Source organism: Cryptomeria japonica, chromosome 1, assembly GCF_030272615.1.
Source record: "Cryptomeria japonica chromosome 1, Sugi_1.0, whole genome shotgun sequence".
In the NCBI taxonomy this organism is placed as follows: Eukaryota; Viridiplantae; Streptophyta; class Pinopsida; order Cupressales; family Cupressaceae; genus Cryptomeria; species Cryptomeria japonica.
This window is the reverse complement of record NC_081405.1, coordinates 491,462,706-491,481,254: the sequence shown is the minus strand read 5'-3', so window position 1 is coordinate 491,481,254 and position 18,549 is coordinate 491,462,706.

Here is an 18,549-nt window from a genome sequence, read left to right as displayed (position 1 = left end):
AAAGATATCTGCTAGTTGTTCCTTAGTAGATACATGCTCCAGTAACACATCTTTACTCTGCACTTTATTACTCAAGAAATGATATTTCAGCTCTAGATGCTTGGTTCTAGCATGCAACACTGGGTTCTTTTAAATGTTTATTGCACTAGTGTTATCACAGAAAATCCTTACCAGTTCTAATATTTTTAACTTGAAACCTTCCAGAATGTTCCTCATTCATATTGCCTGGGTACAATTCATATATGCTGCAACATATTTAGCTTCAACATTTGATTCTGATATACAACTTTTCTTCTTGCTACTCCAAGATACAAGCCTTCCTTGAAGAAAGAATGCACCTTCGATTTTACTCTTCCTATCATCAACATTTCCTACCCAGTCTACATCTATATAGACTTTCAAATCAAAGTTACCTGCATATGGATACCATAATCCATAATTGATAGTACCTTTCAGATATCTGAATATCCTTTTAGTTGCTATCATGTGTGTCTCTTTTGGGTTCTTCTTAAATCTGGCAACTAATCCAACTACATGAGCAATATCCGGTCTACTGTGAACAACATAATGTAGTTTCCCTATCATAGACATATACTCCTTTTCATCAACTGATGCACTATCATCCTCCTTAGACAATTTATAGCCTGTAACCATTGGTGTTCCAACTAGTTTACAATCTCCCATTCCAAATGTCTTCAATACCTCTTTCACATATTTGGATTATGTGATAAAGATACCATTCTTCATCTGCTGAATTTGAAAACCTACAAATTATTTAATCTCTTCTACCAGAGACATCTCAAATTCACTTTTCATCTCATTTGCAAAGTCATCACACATGTCATCATTGCCTCCAAAAATGATATCATCCACAAATACATCACTAACCAATATCTTATCTCCTTCAGTCTTGAGATATATATTGTTGTCTTCACTCATTCTCTGAAAACCTATCTTCACCAAGTGAGAATGTAATCTTTGATACCATGCCCTAGGTGCTTGTTTCAAACCATATAGTACGTTGTGTAGTTTGCACACCATATCTTTTGTATCAGTCAAAGCATAACCATCTGGCTGTTCAATGTAGACTTCCTCTTCCAGTATTCCATTTTTAAATGTCAACTTCACATCCATTTGATATACTTTGAATCCTTTGTATTCTACAAATGAAAGTAGAGTCCTAACACCTTCCAATCTAGCAACTGGTGCAAATGTCTCACCATAGTCTTATCCTTCTTCTTGTGCATATCCTTTGCATACGAGTCTAGCTTTTTTCCTAGCCACTACTCCATCTTCATTCAGTTTATTTTTGAGTACCCATTTAGTACCTATTACATTTTGGTTCACCGGTCTAGGTACTAGGGTCCATGTATTGTTCTTCTCAATCTACTCAAGCTCTTCTTCCATATCCTTGATCTAGTGATCATCTCCAACAGCTTCATTTTCTGTTCTAGGCTCAATAGTGGAGATCATACAAGAATTCCCTCTTATTCTTCTTCTCGTTAACACACTAGCATATTTATCTCCAATAATCTGATGAAGATTATGATTGAGTCTTACATACCTTGGAATAACATGATCATGGTCTTTAGCTTCTTCTTCCTTACTATCTTCATCTTCTGTAGAATCTACTTGTTTTAGTTGAACTGGTGTTGTTGTATTCATTTTGCCAACTTCTAGCTTCACCGGTTCTGGTTCCAAACTCAGAATGTAAGTTTCATCTTCCTTCTTCTCCTCACTAGTTTCTCTTGTATCTTCAGGATACTCATCCACTCAGACATTAGCACTTTCAATGATCTTCTTTGTCCGGTTGTTGTAATATTTGTAGACTTTTCTCTTGGTGGAGTAACCAAGAAATATGCCTTCAACACTCTTAGCATCAAACTTACCAACATAGTCACCTCTCTTGATAAAACATCTACTACCCAATATCTTAAAGTAACTGACATTAGGTGATCTACCATACCAGTATTCATAAGGAGTTTTATCCTTACCTCTTTTAACTAGTATCTGGTTCATAGTGTAGATAGTTGTGCTGATAGATTCTCTCCAGAAAGTCTTAACTACACCTCCTTGTATTAGCATAGTTCTTGTAGCTTCAACAACTAATCAGTTGTTCCTCTCTGCAATACCATTCTAGTGTGGTGTCCTAGGTGTAAAAATATTCCTCTTAATTTCATTGTCTTCACAGTATCTAGTGAATTCCTTTGAAATAAATTTACCACCTTGATCAGTTCTTAAGCAATTTATCTTCTTTCCACTTTCCTTTTCAGCTAAGGCTTTGAATGACTTAATCTTGTTGAAGGATTTTTTTTGTCCTTCAAGAATGTGACCCACATTATTCTTGAGGAATCATTAGTGAAGATCATAAAATACCAATCACCTTGAATACTCCTAGTCCTTATTGGTCCACAGAGGTCTGTATGAACCAAATCTAGCAAATGTTCTGTTGAGAAAGATTTTCTCTTAAAAGTTGAGGATGTCATCTTCCCTAACTGACATTCCTTACATAGAACATTCATCAATTTTTCCCACTGAGGTAAACATCTTACAGATTTGGCCTTATTGACTTTTACTATGTTATCAAAAATTTACATGACAAAATCTTTGATGCCAAATCCAACTATCTTCTACTTTTGCAATTAAACAATTGTTGACTTTATAATTTAGGTGAAATAAATTACCTTTTCTCTACTTGCCGGTTGCAATTAGTTCACCTTTTCTTCCATAGATTTTACACATTCCATTCTCAAATTCTAGTGGATAACCTTTGTCATTGAGTTGAGAAACACTCAAAAGATTGTGTTCCAATCCTTCAACCCAGTAGACATCATCTGCACTACTTTTTCCATTAAGAGAGATGGTTCCCTTTCTTTTTACCATGCAAGGTGAGTCATTTCCAAATTTCACAACACCTCCATCAAATTCCTTCAAAGAAAAAAACATACTCTCGTCACCAGTCATGTGGTGTGAACAACCATTGTCTATAATCCAATCATCATAACTATCCATGTGAGAGACTAATGCCTTTTGATATGATGTCTCCTCTTTAATTGAAAAAAAACAATGTCCTCATTTGCATCTTCCTCAGATTCCTCATTTGTAATTCCTTCATCAACTACAATGAGAATCTCTTTTACCTTTTCCTTTGCACTTATTATACTTCTCATGTTTTTTCTCATTGTCTCCATTTGGACAGTTAGCAGCAATATGTCCAATCTGGTTACATGCAAAATAGTTCAAATGTAATTTACCTTTGTACTTACCGATACCTTTGGGTAACTGCTTGGCCCACAATACTTCAAGCTCAATCAAATTATCTTCATCATCAACTTCTCTACTGGATCTGGACTCATTACTATGACTAGCTTCTCTTCTTTTCCTTACCAATGGGTTAAAAACTGAAGCTCTAAATGTAGATTCTAATTTATGAACACTTTCATCATAACCATTTAATTCAAATGCGGTTAGTTTACCAATGATGGAGTCAAGAGTTACCTTTGTTTTATCAATAGACTTTAGTTCTTGAATGGGTGTAACTCGGATAGTGTAGACTGATAGAAGGGTTCTCAATACCTTGTTAACCACTATGGTATCCTCCACTATACGCCTTGCACTTTTGATCTCACTGATTATCTCCTTGATCCTCTAACCATACTATTGAATATTTTCACCTTCACCCATCTGCATGTCATCAAATTTACCTCTCAGACTCTCTTCTTCGACAATCTTCACATGCTCATCACCACTATAGATATCCTCAAGTTTCTTCCACAAATCAAAATTAGTCTCCAAACCATGGCCATCAACATACTCTTAATTGAACAAGGAACTGATAATGGCCTCTAATGCCTGATTATTCTCTTGTTGCTCCTTCTTTTGATCATCTCACAATATCCCACTAGGCAAGCTATATTTACTAACAATATGTTCCGAATATTGACTTCCTAAGCTCTTGATATAGATCTTCATCCTATCACTCTAGATTATATATTTTTCCCTATTGAACTTCAGACCTTTTTTATTTATCATGTTCTTCTAGATGTTTACATCAAGTTATTAGGCTTAAACACAAGAGGACCTGAAATGCTCTAATACCAATTGATGATATGATGAATCAATAATGATCCACTCAACAACTGAGAGAGGGGGGGGTGAATCAATAGATAGAAAACAAACTAAACTTTCACCAAACTCAAACCCAACTCATAAATCAATCACTGAACTAACTGATTTAAACATTGTACTATAAACTACAATTACACTGTTGACTAGAATACCAATATAATAGTGTAACAGATCTAAAACTCATATACTATTTAACCAAAATATCAAACCACTTTACTAACATTAGTAATAGCACATTTCAAATCACTTTTGGTCATCTAAATACATCTAAGTGGCTTTACTAGTTAAACAAATTGACCATATCAAAACATAACCACAAAATCATTCACCACTTCACATAATGATTTTGGACATGGAAACCCAAATGGGAAAAACTATGGTGGGGATGAATACCCACAAGTATTTTGTATTCTTTTGAAGTTTGCCCTGTTAGGAGCCAAGCCTTGTTAGAAGACTTACAAAAATGTCCTGTTAGGAACAGATCCAGTTAAGGACCACTCGGTTAAGGGATGACTACAATACCCTATTAAAGGAAATACCCTATTAGGAGTAACCTCAATAGAGGATTTAGAATCCAAGCTAATGGATCACCTGGTTAGAGGATTTAGAAAGCACCAAACCTGATAAAGCTTACCTAGTTAAGGGATTTAACTATTGTAATTGTTAGAGAACAACAAGGTCTTTGTTGATCTGGTAATAGCACTACACTACTTGATCAGATCCTTTTTATGCTCCTATCTTCCTTCACACATTATGAAAATACTCCTTCTGGTTTGGCAATCAATCACACTAACACACTTAACCAAAAATTGCCAATATTATTACAAAACAACTCATCGACCTAATAAGCAAATCAATAGGTCAGTAACACATCATAAAACCTAAGATCTCACAGAGATTATAAACAAATTTGTTCAAATATGGCCGTTATATTACATAGAAATTAGGTACACATAGTTCTAGACAACCTCGACTGCTAGTGGATCAGTGCACATTGGATCTTATAACTCATCATGAAGTTTCCACTTCATGTTATGCACTTGCTCATTCTGAAGATAAAACAATTATCTTCACACATCAAAACCACTTTGAAACTCATCACGTGCATCATGCACACATGGCATAATCATCTCTTATCACCATTCGATCATAGATCAACACAACTGATTCACCAAGCTCCATCGATTAGGGTTTGGCATATCAATAGGTTAGGGTTATTGGTTGATCTCTCTACTTCAATAGTAATACTAGTTTCTTCATTGCTCAACTACTGGTTGCAATACAACTCTATTACAAGTTACAATTGACAACAACGATAACACTTATACTTCATCAATACAATCTTTATGCAATACTAACAATAGTTTTAAGAATTTTCATTTATATTTACAAGCAACTAGAGTTTTCTCTCCAAAGCATAGGTTAGAACTTATAACCCTAGATTCTTTATCACTCTCATTTAGGATCTTGCTTACACACAAGATTCTTACACACACATTTTCAGTACATTATCAACTATTTGTGGAGGTGAAAACCACCAAAACAAGGGGTTTGAATAAAGAAAAACCCTATATAGCTACCTAGACACCCTTTTTCTCAAGTTGTAGGTGCACGTACAGGAATTAAATGGACACACTATATTCGGGACTGACAGAAGACAAAAAATACAATCTTAGTGCTAGAGTTTGATCTTAGATTACAAAGACCAGGGTGTGGTGCCCTGGGATTGGACCAAGGCTTTGTTCCCTAGGATAGGACTAGGGCATCGTGCCTTGGTCCCTAGGGTTTTGCAACTTTCTATGGTAGGTCTATATTTTAGGCCCCCTAGACCCTAGATCCAGAGTTTCAACTTCCTGTCAGGATAGGGACCAAGGTGCCCAACACCCTATTCCTTCCCAATCTGCATTAGATTTTAGTAGTAGGTTCACCTGTGGGTCTATTTTTCAGTCCTACTTTCAGTATCTCAGTTTCAATTTAGATAGAATCTGCATTTTCAATTTATGTATACTTCATCTCCTATTTCCTAGGATAGTTGATTGTGGCATCAAATTTTACATATCTACTCTTCATTATAGTAAATGAATAGAAACCCTAAGAGATATGCCTTGACTCTCTTTCCTACAAGAATTAATCAAAGTGAGATATCCCCCTAGGCTCTTTCATATTCCAATGTGTGCACATGAGAGTGGGATTAGGTCTTAGTTACTTGGTTCTATTTTTATGCTCCACATTTTGGTTAACCCAACATGAATCCTATCAAAAATTTGGAGGAATTGATTATGTGTTGCATTGATGTTTGTCATTGATGTCAACACTAGTTGTTTTGTTGTCTACCAGGTTCTAGTAAAGTGGTTGGATTATTATTTTTATCTAGAAATCTTCTCCGGTATGTTCTGGCTATTGGAATTGGTTTGGATGGGTTATTCATGTGTTCCTGATGCGTATCTCATTCAGTTGGTTTGGGGTTTGGTGATGCATATCTCATTCAGTTGGTTTGGGAAGCTATAATTTGTTCTAGTAGGCCTTTTGGTTACCGGTAAGGGTTTTACTAGTAGAGCTTTGTTGAAGATCTTTTGATGAATCTGATAAGTGTTGTTGGTGCGGCTTCTAGAAGGTTATCAAGATGCTAATGGTTATCTTGTTCATGTTCTAGTTGATTGGTGGTATTTGCATTTAGGACTGGACCTATTCTATCTTACTCTATTAGGTTATGGACCGATTTATGTAACATGTCGGTTGATGCTCTCGATGTGTTACCGGTTGGATCTATTGTTTGGTTTATGTTGTTTTGGTCTTAGGCCGACTTGGTTTATCATTGGTTTTCCAAATTATGTAATTGATTTATTGTATTATCTTTTAGGTGGCCAACCTAATTGTTTAGGTCTCAGGTTGGTATAAATATGATGTATGATCTCTTTGTAGATCACGTGATTAAGGTTATGGGATTATTTGTGTGCCAACAAGGTTGTAATCATATGCATAGGTTTTGTTTGATCATAGGTGATCGAATTGGGTTTGTGTAAGAGGTTTAAGACCTATGGTATTGATCTTAACTAGAACTATACTCAGGCATAGGAGATGATATTATTGCAGTTCAATATTCATTCCAAATTGTAGTCTAATGTTTCCTGTAGTTAGTGAGGCTCTTTTTGTGATGAGAAGTGCACTATAGGCTATTGGTTTTCCTACATGTGCAAGCCCCTTGTTGTGATATTTATTCATCTAATCAGTGGATTGATATTGTGGGTGGCCAATCACACCGTGGTTTTTCCTCTTTGAGGTTTTCCATGTATAAATTTGTGGTGTTATGGTGTTCATCTTTGTGGTTGCATTATTGCTTATTGTTATATGCTTTTATGTTTACCGGTTGCTAAGTCGTTGTGTTAATAAGGTTAAATTTCTACATCCTAATAGAACACTAATTCACCCCCCCTCTCAGTGTTCTTGGATCCCAATAATTGGTATCAGAGCTTGGACCTCTCTACAAAAGCTTAACCGCTTGAGGAAGATCCTGTATCCAAAATCTATGGAGATAAGTTTGAGGAAGGAACTTCGAGTAGAAATTGAAGAATATGATGTTGAAAGGTTGAGGAACATGAAGATACAAGATGAGTTGGCATTTGGGAAGGAATTCATCTTTACCCTGTAGAAGAGGTTATCATCTGCACAAGCTAGAAGGAAAGAACTTTGTGATCAACTACAAAATCAGGATGATGGAGAAAATAATGCTTTAAAAGAATTATGTCAGAAGTTGAGTCAGGAGAATGGTCAAATAAAAAATGAAATGCAAGCTCTAACCATGAGGATTTCTAAGGTGATTGTGTTAGGGAGTTCAAATAACTAGAAGACAACTGAGAGGGGGGGTAAATCAGTTGTCACCAGATTACTGGAACCCAAAATATTAATACCGAAATGATTAAACCAAATACCAAAATAGAAAATAAACCAATTAAGCATAAACAATAATCAAAGAATAAATACCATCCACATGACACCAATATTTATATGTGGAAAACCCATTAAAGGGAAAAACCATGGTGGAAAGCCTACCCATAGTCAAATAATACTTTTGTAGTAAGTATGTGAATTACAATTGAGGGGCGTGCACTTGCAGGAAGGTCAACAACCTAGAGCACAGTGCTCATCACAAAAGGAGTCTCATTGACTACATAGAAATCCAAACTACAATCCGGAAGAATGAATGAACTACAAAGATAACATCTCCTATGCCAAAATACAATTCCAGTTAAGCTCAATATCGGAGGACAAAAGCCTCTTACATAAACCCAACTCGATCACCAATGTTCGACCAAATCCACTACCTAAATTATTATTACATTATTCTCTCCTTACATATCCATATCCCATATCATGATATGATCTACAATGAGATATTACATCATATATATATACAAACCCTTGACCATAAACAATAAGGTTGGCCACTAGACAATAAACCAGTTACAAAATTACAAAACATGTTAGCCAGAGACCAAACAAATAATATCCAACCCATAGAACATCCGGGGAACATATCGAGAGGTCCAATCAACACGTTACATTGAGTCAATCCATAACCTAGATACACTGAGACCCAATATGGCTCCTCACACACTAAATAAATTATCTCCATCGACCAAGTCTCTAACATGATCACCAAAAGACACACCAACACCACTTATGCATATCATCAAGGATATTCATCAAATCTTTGCCAGTGAAACCCTTGCCGGAACAACAAACCAAGCTTCCAAGAATACAGGATAGCATCTAATCACCAGAAAAAAACCAACTAACTGAACATGAATCTAAGTAGCATGAATAAGCCAATTCCATAACCCAAACATACTAGAGCATACCGGATCATACCAGATCCAATCCAACCAGAAACCACACAACCTATCAGGACCAGAAGGGTGTTAATAAAGCATCCAAAATAGCTAGTGCTGACATCAATGACAAAAAAATCAGTGCAACACATAATCAATTCCTCCAAATGGCCAACAGATTGAACATTGGAAGAAGAATGAAGAAATTCTTTCTATATCTCTAAAAGATAGATCTGAGGAATGCATAAAGTTGGTGCATGAGAATGATGTGTTGAGAACCGAATTGGTACAATCACAATGTTGGTTCCCAAAATGGGTTTTATGCTTTAAAAGACACCAATACACTCAATCTAATTTCTATGAAGCAAACAAATTCAATTATGGAAATTATCAGAAATCTTGGACCAACTGACAAGGATTATTAAAAATTCTTCTACACTTTGGGCTCTACAGAACCCGAAACGGTAATCCCTTTAGTGAATTTCTTGATCTCTGCACCACACTCAAAGATTCACTAAAACAAAGAAGATTAATCTCATAAGAAGGCTCAACAACAAGGATAATGCTCAAGGATGGAAAATCCTTTAGTGATCCTCAACCTAACTAGAGCATGATGTTGGCATTACTGATATTGATAAAACTGGTTAATCCTGTGAACCGGTATATTAGTTGAGATTTTTCATTGATGACTAACACTAACCGATGGAGTGGTGTATCTCAATAGAAAAGGTGATGGCTTTCAAACAACATGGAAGCAATATTAGGGATAGATGATCAAGGTTCAATCAGTTCAAGGGAAGACATAATAAGCCAACTGGTCTGTCATTCAAGAAGATCAATGTTAAGGTTAGATCTTCAAGTAGGCTAATCTGATGATATTGTAGTCATAAAAGGTGACTTAGGAAAGAAGGCTTGAGGTCCTATGAAAACCGGAACCTCATTTGGAAAATAGGAAAAGAAGCTTGTTGGAAGTATGACAAATCAATAGCAAAGGATCAACTGATAGTGAAGAGTGTAGTGGTATACCGATAGGTCGGTGAATCAGAAGGAAGATAGGTGGTCACTTGTAAATCTAGGAGCGGTGATCGATAATAAAGTTGCAATGGAAAAAGGTGAGTTCGTTAGTTTGTGATAACACCAAAATAAAGGTTAGTGAACTCAACTTAAGTCATCATGTAGTTAAGCCATGTTTTTTTGCGGATTTTCTATTTCACATTTAAAAGATAGAACATGACCCAGAGATTGGTGAAATTATGAGTTGCAGAGGCAGATAAGGATGAGTTGCTGGCGAGATTGATGGAGAGTACACAAAGAGAGTGCACGTAGATTTGGAAAGATTTGAATTTTAAATCTAGAAAGTGTTAGGTGTAAACTGATTGAGGAATCAACAAGTATGTGTTGGCAAAATATGGTATAAAGGTTTTTGGCGAAAACCAAAAATATTGATCAAAAAACAATTGCAAAGTGCAAATCATGTGAGAGGAAATCCAATGTGTAGAGTGAAGAGTGAGGAAGTGCTAAGTGATTTAGAAGAGCAGAGTGTGTGTGTGCAGTAAACTGGTAGAGTGCAGAGCTGAGGGTATGAGCTGAGAACCAATGTAGTGTAGAGTAAACACAAGCGGTGCAGACAGAGTATGAGATTCATTGTGATCTGATAAAGCTATCAGTAGCTATTCCAACAGATCAACTTTGTGTTTCTTTCTAACCATTGCAACTCAAAATACCTTAACCAGGTGGACTCTAAAACATCATGTTGTTTAAATCCCTTAATCGGGTGTCATCTTGATTGATGATTTAAGTCCTTTAATCAGGCTACCTTTAATAGGGTAAAGACTTTAAAAGGCCTATATTCAAATCCCTTAACCAGGTGGCACTTAACAGTGTCTCTATAAATCTCCTAATAGGGATGGCTCCTTATAGGGCATTCTTCAAAAGAGTAAAAATTTTTGAGCATCAACTCACACCATAGTATTCTCCCATTTGGGTTTCCACAATATAATTCTTGGTGTTATTGTGTATCTTTTCATGCATGCATGTTTTCCTACAATAATTATTTGTATTGATGAATATTAAGTTAGTGCAAACTTGAGTAAAAGGGTTTTAATTTTGTAAAAGGACTAGTTGATTGATTCACCCCCCCCCCCCTCTTCTCAGTCACTGGTAGGGACCAACAATTGGTATCAGAGGCCAAGTTCCTCAGTTTCAGAAGAGCTTGGTAGCTTAAGGAAAGATCCAAGATGATGTGAAAGGAGGGACCTAAGTTATCTAAAGAGAATTACACTTTATGGTGTGGTAGAATGAAGCTCTACCTAAGAACCTTAGGAGACCAATACTAGAATCATGTAAGAATAGAGTACAATGAATCTAAGAGTACAATGAATCTACAGGGGTTCTCACTACAAATTAGATCAAAGAAATGTAAGAAACATTGCAACTATGGATGTGAATGCTAGAACTCTATCTAATAATGAGTATGTTGAGGTTGAAGATCTCAAAATAGCCTATGAGATTTGGAATAATCTGAAGACTGTTTATGGAGGAGATCCTCATGTACAAAAGGCCAAGGTGGATAGCTTAAGAGGCAAATTTGATGAGATGAAGATGCAAGAAGGAGAAAATATAGAACAATCCAACAAAATAATAAAGGATGTGGTAAATTCCATCAAAAGTGCTGGAGGAAAGCTTGATGAAGATGATGTGTTCAGAAAATTATTGGGAACCTTGCTACCACAATATGCCATAAGGGTTTCTGCAATTTAGGAACTCAGATCTTTGGGAATAGTGAGTGTTTCACTTGACTCACTAGTCGGTAAGTTAACTACCTTTGAACTAAGCAACTATGATAATAGTATGCCAAAGATTGATGTTGCCTTCAAAGCTTCCATGATGTCTGTATCAACAAGGAGAAGAAAAGAAACTGAAAATAGTTCTACTACAAGAATCAATCATTTTGATGAACGTGACAACCTGTTGTCTGAATAACGAGAACAAGATGAGATAGAAGCTCTATTCACAAGAAGGCTACTAAGAGGAAAAGGAAAGTATAAAGGTAAGCTCCCCTTGAAGTGTTTCTCTTGCAATAGAATAGGTCATATTGCATCCATATGTCCTGACAATGATAGGAAGGATAACTTTAGAAGCTACAAAGAAAAGAACAAGAAGGAGTTGTCGATGAAGAATCATAAGGATTTGATGGAGATGGAATTGCATTTGCAATGGTAAAATAAGATAACACCAAGGAAAGTGATATGGCATTGATCTCTAGTTTAGACTGGTGTGGAGACTGGGTAATTGACAATGGTTGCACTCACCACATGACCACTAACAAAAATAAGTTTCTTAGTATGGAAGACTCTGATGGAGGATTGGTAAGATTTGGCAACAATACTTCTTGCGTAGTAAAAGGTAAGAGATCTATAGCCCTAAATGATAAAACCAATTGCAATGATGTTTACTTGGTAGAAGGGCTAAAATATAGTCTGTTAAGTATTGCACAACTTAACAATAAGGGTTACTAGTTAGAATTCAATGAAGGAATATAAAAAATAAATGATAAATCAGGAAGTTTGATTGCTATCGGTAAACAAACTAGAGGCAATCTGTTCTACCTAAACACCACTATAGGTAGTTGTCTAATGGAGAAGGTAGAAGATAGTTTCTTGTGGCACAAAAGACTATGTCATGTTAATTTTCATATCATAGCAAAAGTTAGTAGAATGAAGTCTGTCAGAGGTATGCCTGATATCATGAAACCTGAAAAATACTATGTGTAAAGAATGCCAACTAGAAAAGTTGACCAGATCTAGTTTCAGTAACAAATCTTATACATCTAAGAATATGCTGGATTTAGTTCATACAAAGTTGTGTAGTCCTATGAGGACCAAGAGTTTCTAATGGGACTAGTATTTCATGTTGTTTGTAGATGAGTTCTCAAGAATGATGTGGGTTGTATTCTTGAAAGAGAAGTGTGAAGCCTTTCACATGTTCAAAGTCTTCAAGGCTCAAGTGGAGAGAGGAACCAGTAAGAGTCTGAAATGTCTGAGATTAAATAAAGGAGGAGAGTTCACCTCTCAAGAGTTCATAAATTACTATGAAGAACAGGGGATTATGAGATAGATGTCTACACCCAGAACACCTCAGTAGAATGGGGTTTTTGAAAGAAGGAACAAAACTCTGATTGATTGTGTGAGGACTCTGATCATACAAAAGGATATTCCACATATCTTCTGGACAGAAGTAGTAAGCATTGTTGTGTATACCTTGAACCAGATACAAGTGAAGAAAGGGACAGATAAAACTCCCTATGAATTATGGTGTGGATACTCACCCAATGTGAGCTATTTCAAAGTATTTGGAAGTAAGTGCTATATCAAGAGGGATGAGTACTCTAGAAAGTTTGATCCCAAGAGTGATGAAGGAACCTTCTTAGGTTACTCCACAAAGACTAAAGCATATTTGTGTTTGAGCAAAAGGATCGATAATATTATGAAGAGTGTCAATGTCAGAGTAGATGAGTTCTTTGAGAAAAATGAACAGGATAGCAAGAGTGAACCAGAGGATTATCAAGGATTCAAGTATGTTGTATCGGTCAAAACTGTTGAAGAGAATCTTGTTGTAGCAGTAAATGAGGAAGCATGTGAAGTACAACCTGCACAACCGGTGGAAGAAGCTCCAAGAAACAAATTGGTACTAGCAAGGTATGTCAAAAATAATCACTCTACTGACAATATCATTGGTGACAAAGATGTTGGAGTATTGACTAGAAGAAGAGCAAGAGAGAATACCTATCTGCTCTCCAAAATTGAACCCAAAATAGAAAAGGAGGCCCTAAAAGATGAAGACTAGATCAAAGCCATGGAGGAATAACTTGAGCAGATTGAGAAAAATGAAACTTGGACTCTTGTGCCTAGACTGGAGAACAAAAATGTGATAGGAACCAAATAGGTGTTTAGAAACAAAATGGATGAAACCGGTCAAGTAGTAAGAAACAAAGCAAGGTTAGTCTAAAAAGGGTATGCACAGGAAGAAGGTTTGGATTATGGAGAGACCTTTGCACCGGTGGCCAGATTGGAAATGGTCAAAATCCTGCTTGCTTATGCTACTTACAAGAAGTTCAAAGTTTACCAAATGGATGTCAAATCAGCATTCTTGAATGGTGTTCTAGAAGAAGAAGTGTACATAGAGAAACCAGAAGGGTTTTCTTTAGAAGATGGAAAAGATATGGTGTGTAAACTGAAGAAGGTTCTATATGGACTTAAGCAAGCACCAAGAGCCTAGAATGAGAGGTTGCACTCATACCTACTAAGTATAGGATTCATAAGAACCAGTGACAATAGTAATTTGTACCTAAAAAGTGGAGATGGAAAACATCTAATTGTAGAGATTTTTGTAGATGACATCATCTTTGGAGGAGATGATGAAATGAGCAAAGGTTTTGTAGAAGAGGTGAAGAAGGAATTTGAAATGTCCATGATTGGTGAAATAAAATTCTTCATTAGCAATCAAGTATCTCAGCTAAAGAATGGTATTTTCATTAGTTAAACCAAATACATAAGGGAAATATTGAAGACCTTTGGAATGGAAGATTGCAAACCTGTTGAAACTCTTATGGTTATAGGTTGCAATCTCTCCAAAGATGATAAGGCTAATGTAGTAAATGAGAAACTATACCAATACATGATCGGTAAGTTGCAGTATGTAGTACATAGTAGACTAGACATAGCTAAAGCAGTTGGCTTGGTTGCTAGATTTGCTACAAATCCAGAGGAGACACATATGGTGGCAATCAAGAGGATATTTAGATATCTTAAGGGGACTGATGAGTATGGTCTCTGGTATCTACATAAGGGATAATTCAACTGAAGTGTCTTCATCAATGTAGATTGGGTAGGGAATATTGATGACAGAAAGAGCACTAGTGGAGGTGCACTCTTTCTTGGTGATAGGTTAGTGTCATGGACAAGCAAGAAACAAAATTGTATATCTTAGTCCATAGCAGAGGCAGAATATGTAGCTGTAGCTATCAATTGCACACAAGTGGTCTAGATTAAACAAATTATGGAAGGAATACATGAAAGAGTATCTGAATTGGTGGTGATTCACTATCAAAACACAAGTGCTATCAAAATATCCAAGAATTTGGTGATACATTCCAAGACAAATCATATAGCTATCAAATACCACTACCTTACGGAATAGGTTCAAGACAAGGAAGTAATATTGGAGTATATACCAACAAAAGAATAGTTGGTTGATATCTTCACCAAGACACTACCGAAGGACACCTTTGAATATCTCAGAGGTAATCTAGGGGTGATACCCATACCCACGTTAAAGTAAGTGAAGAAGGGCTCTACATCAATCTAGTATGCTTTCTTTATGAATAATTTCTAAGACTAGATTGATAAGTGTGGACTACTTTGGTTAGGGAGAGTAGTCTTGTTAGTGTTGAAATACACCTTTGGCATTATTGTCAAAGGGGGAGATTATTATAGTGTTTGAGTATTGTTGAAGCAGAGGGTTGCTAGAAGTTGTTAGAGTGGTTTGATGGAAACAAAGTATTGCTAGTGTTAGGGGGAGATACTCATTACTCAGAGCAGAAGCAATGACCGGTACATAATTAAAGAAAGAAAAAGAAATGAAGAAAGTACATGCAAGAGAAATTGATAAGATAGAGTCTAAAGTGTTTCCATCAATGCCAAAGGGGGAGATTGTTGGCATTACTGATATTGACAAAACCGGTTAATCTAGTGAACTGGTATATTAGTTGAGATTTGTCATTGATGACTAACACTGACCAGTGGAGTGGTGTATCTTAGTAGCAAAGGCGATGGCTTGCAAACAACATGAAAGAAGTATCAGAGAGAGATGATCAAGTTTCAATTGGTTCAATGGAAGATAGAATAAACCAACCAGTATGTCATTCAAGAAGATTGGTGTTAAGGCCAGATCTTCAAGTTGGCTTTTCTAATGATGATGTAGTCACAGAAGGTGACTTAGGCAAGAAGGTTTGAGGTCCTATGAAAACTGGAACCTCATTTGGAAAATAGGAAAAGAGGCTTGATGGAAGTACTATAAATTGGTAGCAAGGGATGACCGAGTAGTGAAGAGCGCAGTGGTTTACCTGTAGGTCGGTGAAGCAAAGGAAGATAGGTGGTCACCGTAAATCTTGGAGCGGTGATCGGTAACAAAGTTGTGATGGTAGAAGGTGAGTTGGTTAGTTTGTGATTGTTAGGATTCCCATAGATACTAAGAGGGGGGGGTGAATTAGTATCTAACTGGTGTAAAGAATTTCTTAACTTAAAACATGCAGAACATATTATAATAGTGTACCCATATGCAAGAAATAATGCAATACATAGAATTAATAACATCCACATGAAAAAAATACCATAACACAAGGATTTAATGAGGAAACCCAGTGTGGGAAAAACCACAGTGGGATTTGTGACCCACAATATCCACTTACTAGCCAATAAGAGAATATTACTTACAATAGGGGCCTGTACATGCAGGAAGGCCAACTGCCTAGAGCTCACTGCTCAAATAGGAAGTCTCACTTACTTACAATGTGGATTATACAAATCGAATATCTTGTACTACTTTACAATAGCATCTATTGTGCCTGATCTAGTACCAGTTGTTGCTCTGCTTCTTACATAAACCATTTAACCTATATTTTGTATAATAGGTCTGCCTTAATATTTCGCATACATCACTTTCTTCACTTACTTTATTTCTTAATTACTAAATGTCTAAAATGATCTCTTTTATATATAAGAGTCATTTTACAATATGCCAAGTCAGCTTACAAAGTTTTACAATAATAAACAAAATATAATATAACAAAATCTTGTCGGCCTTTGTGCTAGTATACTTCCTTTCTTCTGTGCCGGTGCTGGTGTCCTTAGTGCCGGTGTAGAGTGTTATCTGCTAATGCTGGTGCACTAACTTGTCGGTGTAATGCCTTTCCGGTATAATGCCTTGCCGGTGCCATAGGATTGTAAGGTTGCCATCAATGACAAAACCTTCAATCACATACAATGTCTCATTGGAGTGTGCATATGCCAACAATCTCCCCCTTTGGCATTGATGGCAACACTCATGAGAAATTTCAAAAAGTGTATCCAAAAATGTGAAGTCAAAAAATGTTACCAAAAATGTGTGTGCTCCCCCTGAGCATATGATTCCTGTGATATTGAATTTTCTCATCCCACTACTCCCCCTTTGGCATCAATGACAAAGGTTGTCAAGATGTTAGTAGAGTTTTTAGGTTCAACCTTGTAACTGGGTAGTTACAATTTGAATTAGATCCGTCAAAGTCAAGTTTATACTCTCCATAAACTTTTTACTATCTCCTATTGATGTCTTAGTTCTCTTAGTTGTACCGGTGAGATGTTGCAAATGGTCTACCAGTGTTTTCTATCCCTGTATTAGTGCCTCAGATACTTCCTTCCACAGTGAAGCTAGAAAGTCCAATCTTGGACTCAGTTTTAATCTCAGATGCTTTTCCTTATTCACTATTCTCTCCTTTTCTCTTTCCAATTTAAGTAAGTTCTTCCTCAAAATTTTTTATTTTTTGTTCAAAAACTGATATTGTATCAGGTGAGTTAACAAAATTATCTGCAAGTTTGTTGATTTCATCTTGTACCTTGGTCATCTTCTTATCAATATCTATAGTCAAAAGTTTTGTCTTACAGGTGTCTTTGTACAAATTTTTGTACTCTTTCAATAAATTACACAATTCTAGTAGAAGTGTGTCAAAATCTCTAGTACACTTCTTTATTTGCTCATCAAAGGATTTCTGCTTTTCAATTTCTACTTTATCCTTCAATGTCTCTTCCTTTATTTTCTCAATGTTTTATGTGATATATTTACACAAGGTATCAAGTTGTCCTAAACAATCTTTATTGTCTATATTACAATTAGGAGCAATTACCTTCAAAATTGGTATGGTGTCATCAATTGCCTTATAAGCTTGTGAGCTGCAATCTGTTATCTTTTTAATTGAATCTAATAGTACCTCAGTCACATTAGTTGATTTGTAGCCTAATGATGAACCAACATTCTGAATACCATCAATGGAAGTAACCAAGCTTGTATCGACCTCTAGTAGGTCTATTTGTGTTTGCATTTCCCTAAGCAATGGTTTTTCTAATTCTCGAGTTGTCGGTGGCACTGTTTCCTTATGAACCTATTCCTATTCCTATTGTTCCTATTTTTGTTGTTGTTCCTATTCTAGAGCCTTTTGCTTTGTTTGTTTCTCTATTTGTTGCATTGTCTCAGTCTGAGTCTCTACCTTTTTCTCTTTGTTATCTGCTGGTTTCTCCTATGTGTTATCAGTTTGCTCAGCTATCGGAGGCTCACTAGCCATTTCAGTCTTATCAATTATATCTTTGTCTACCACAATGTTGATCTTTTGAGTATCAACATCCACAGTATATAGGACTTCAGGATTAGGATTTCCATCCTCTACATCCATACTTTCAACTGTCGGTTGATCTTTTGTAGTCTTTGTTTTTACCAGTGGAGTAATAAAAGGAGGTGGGGGTAAGTTGTCTTTAACCTTCATGTTGGGTGGTCCACCAACTTT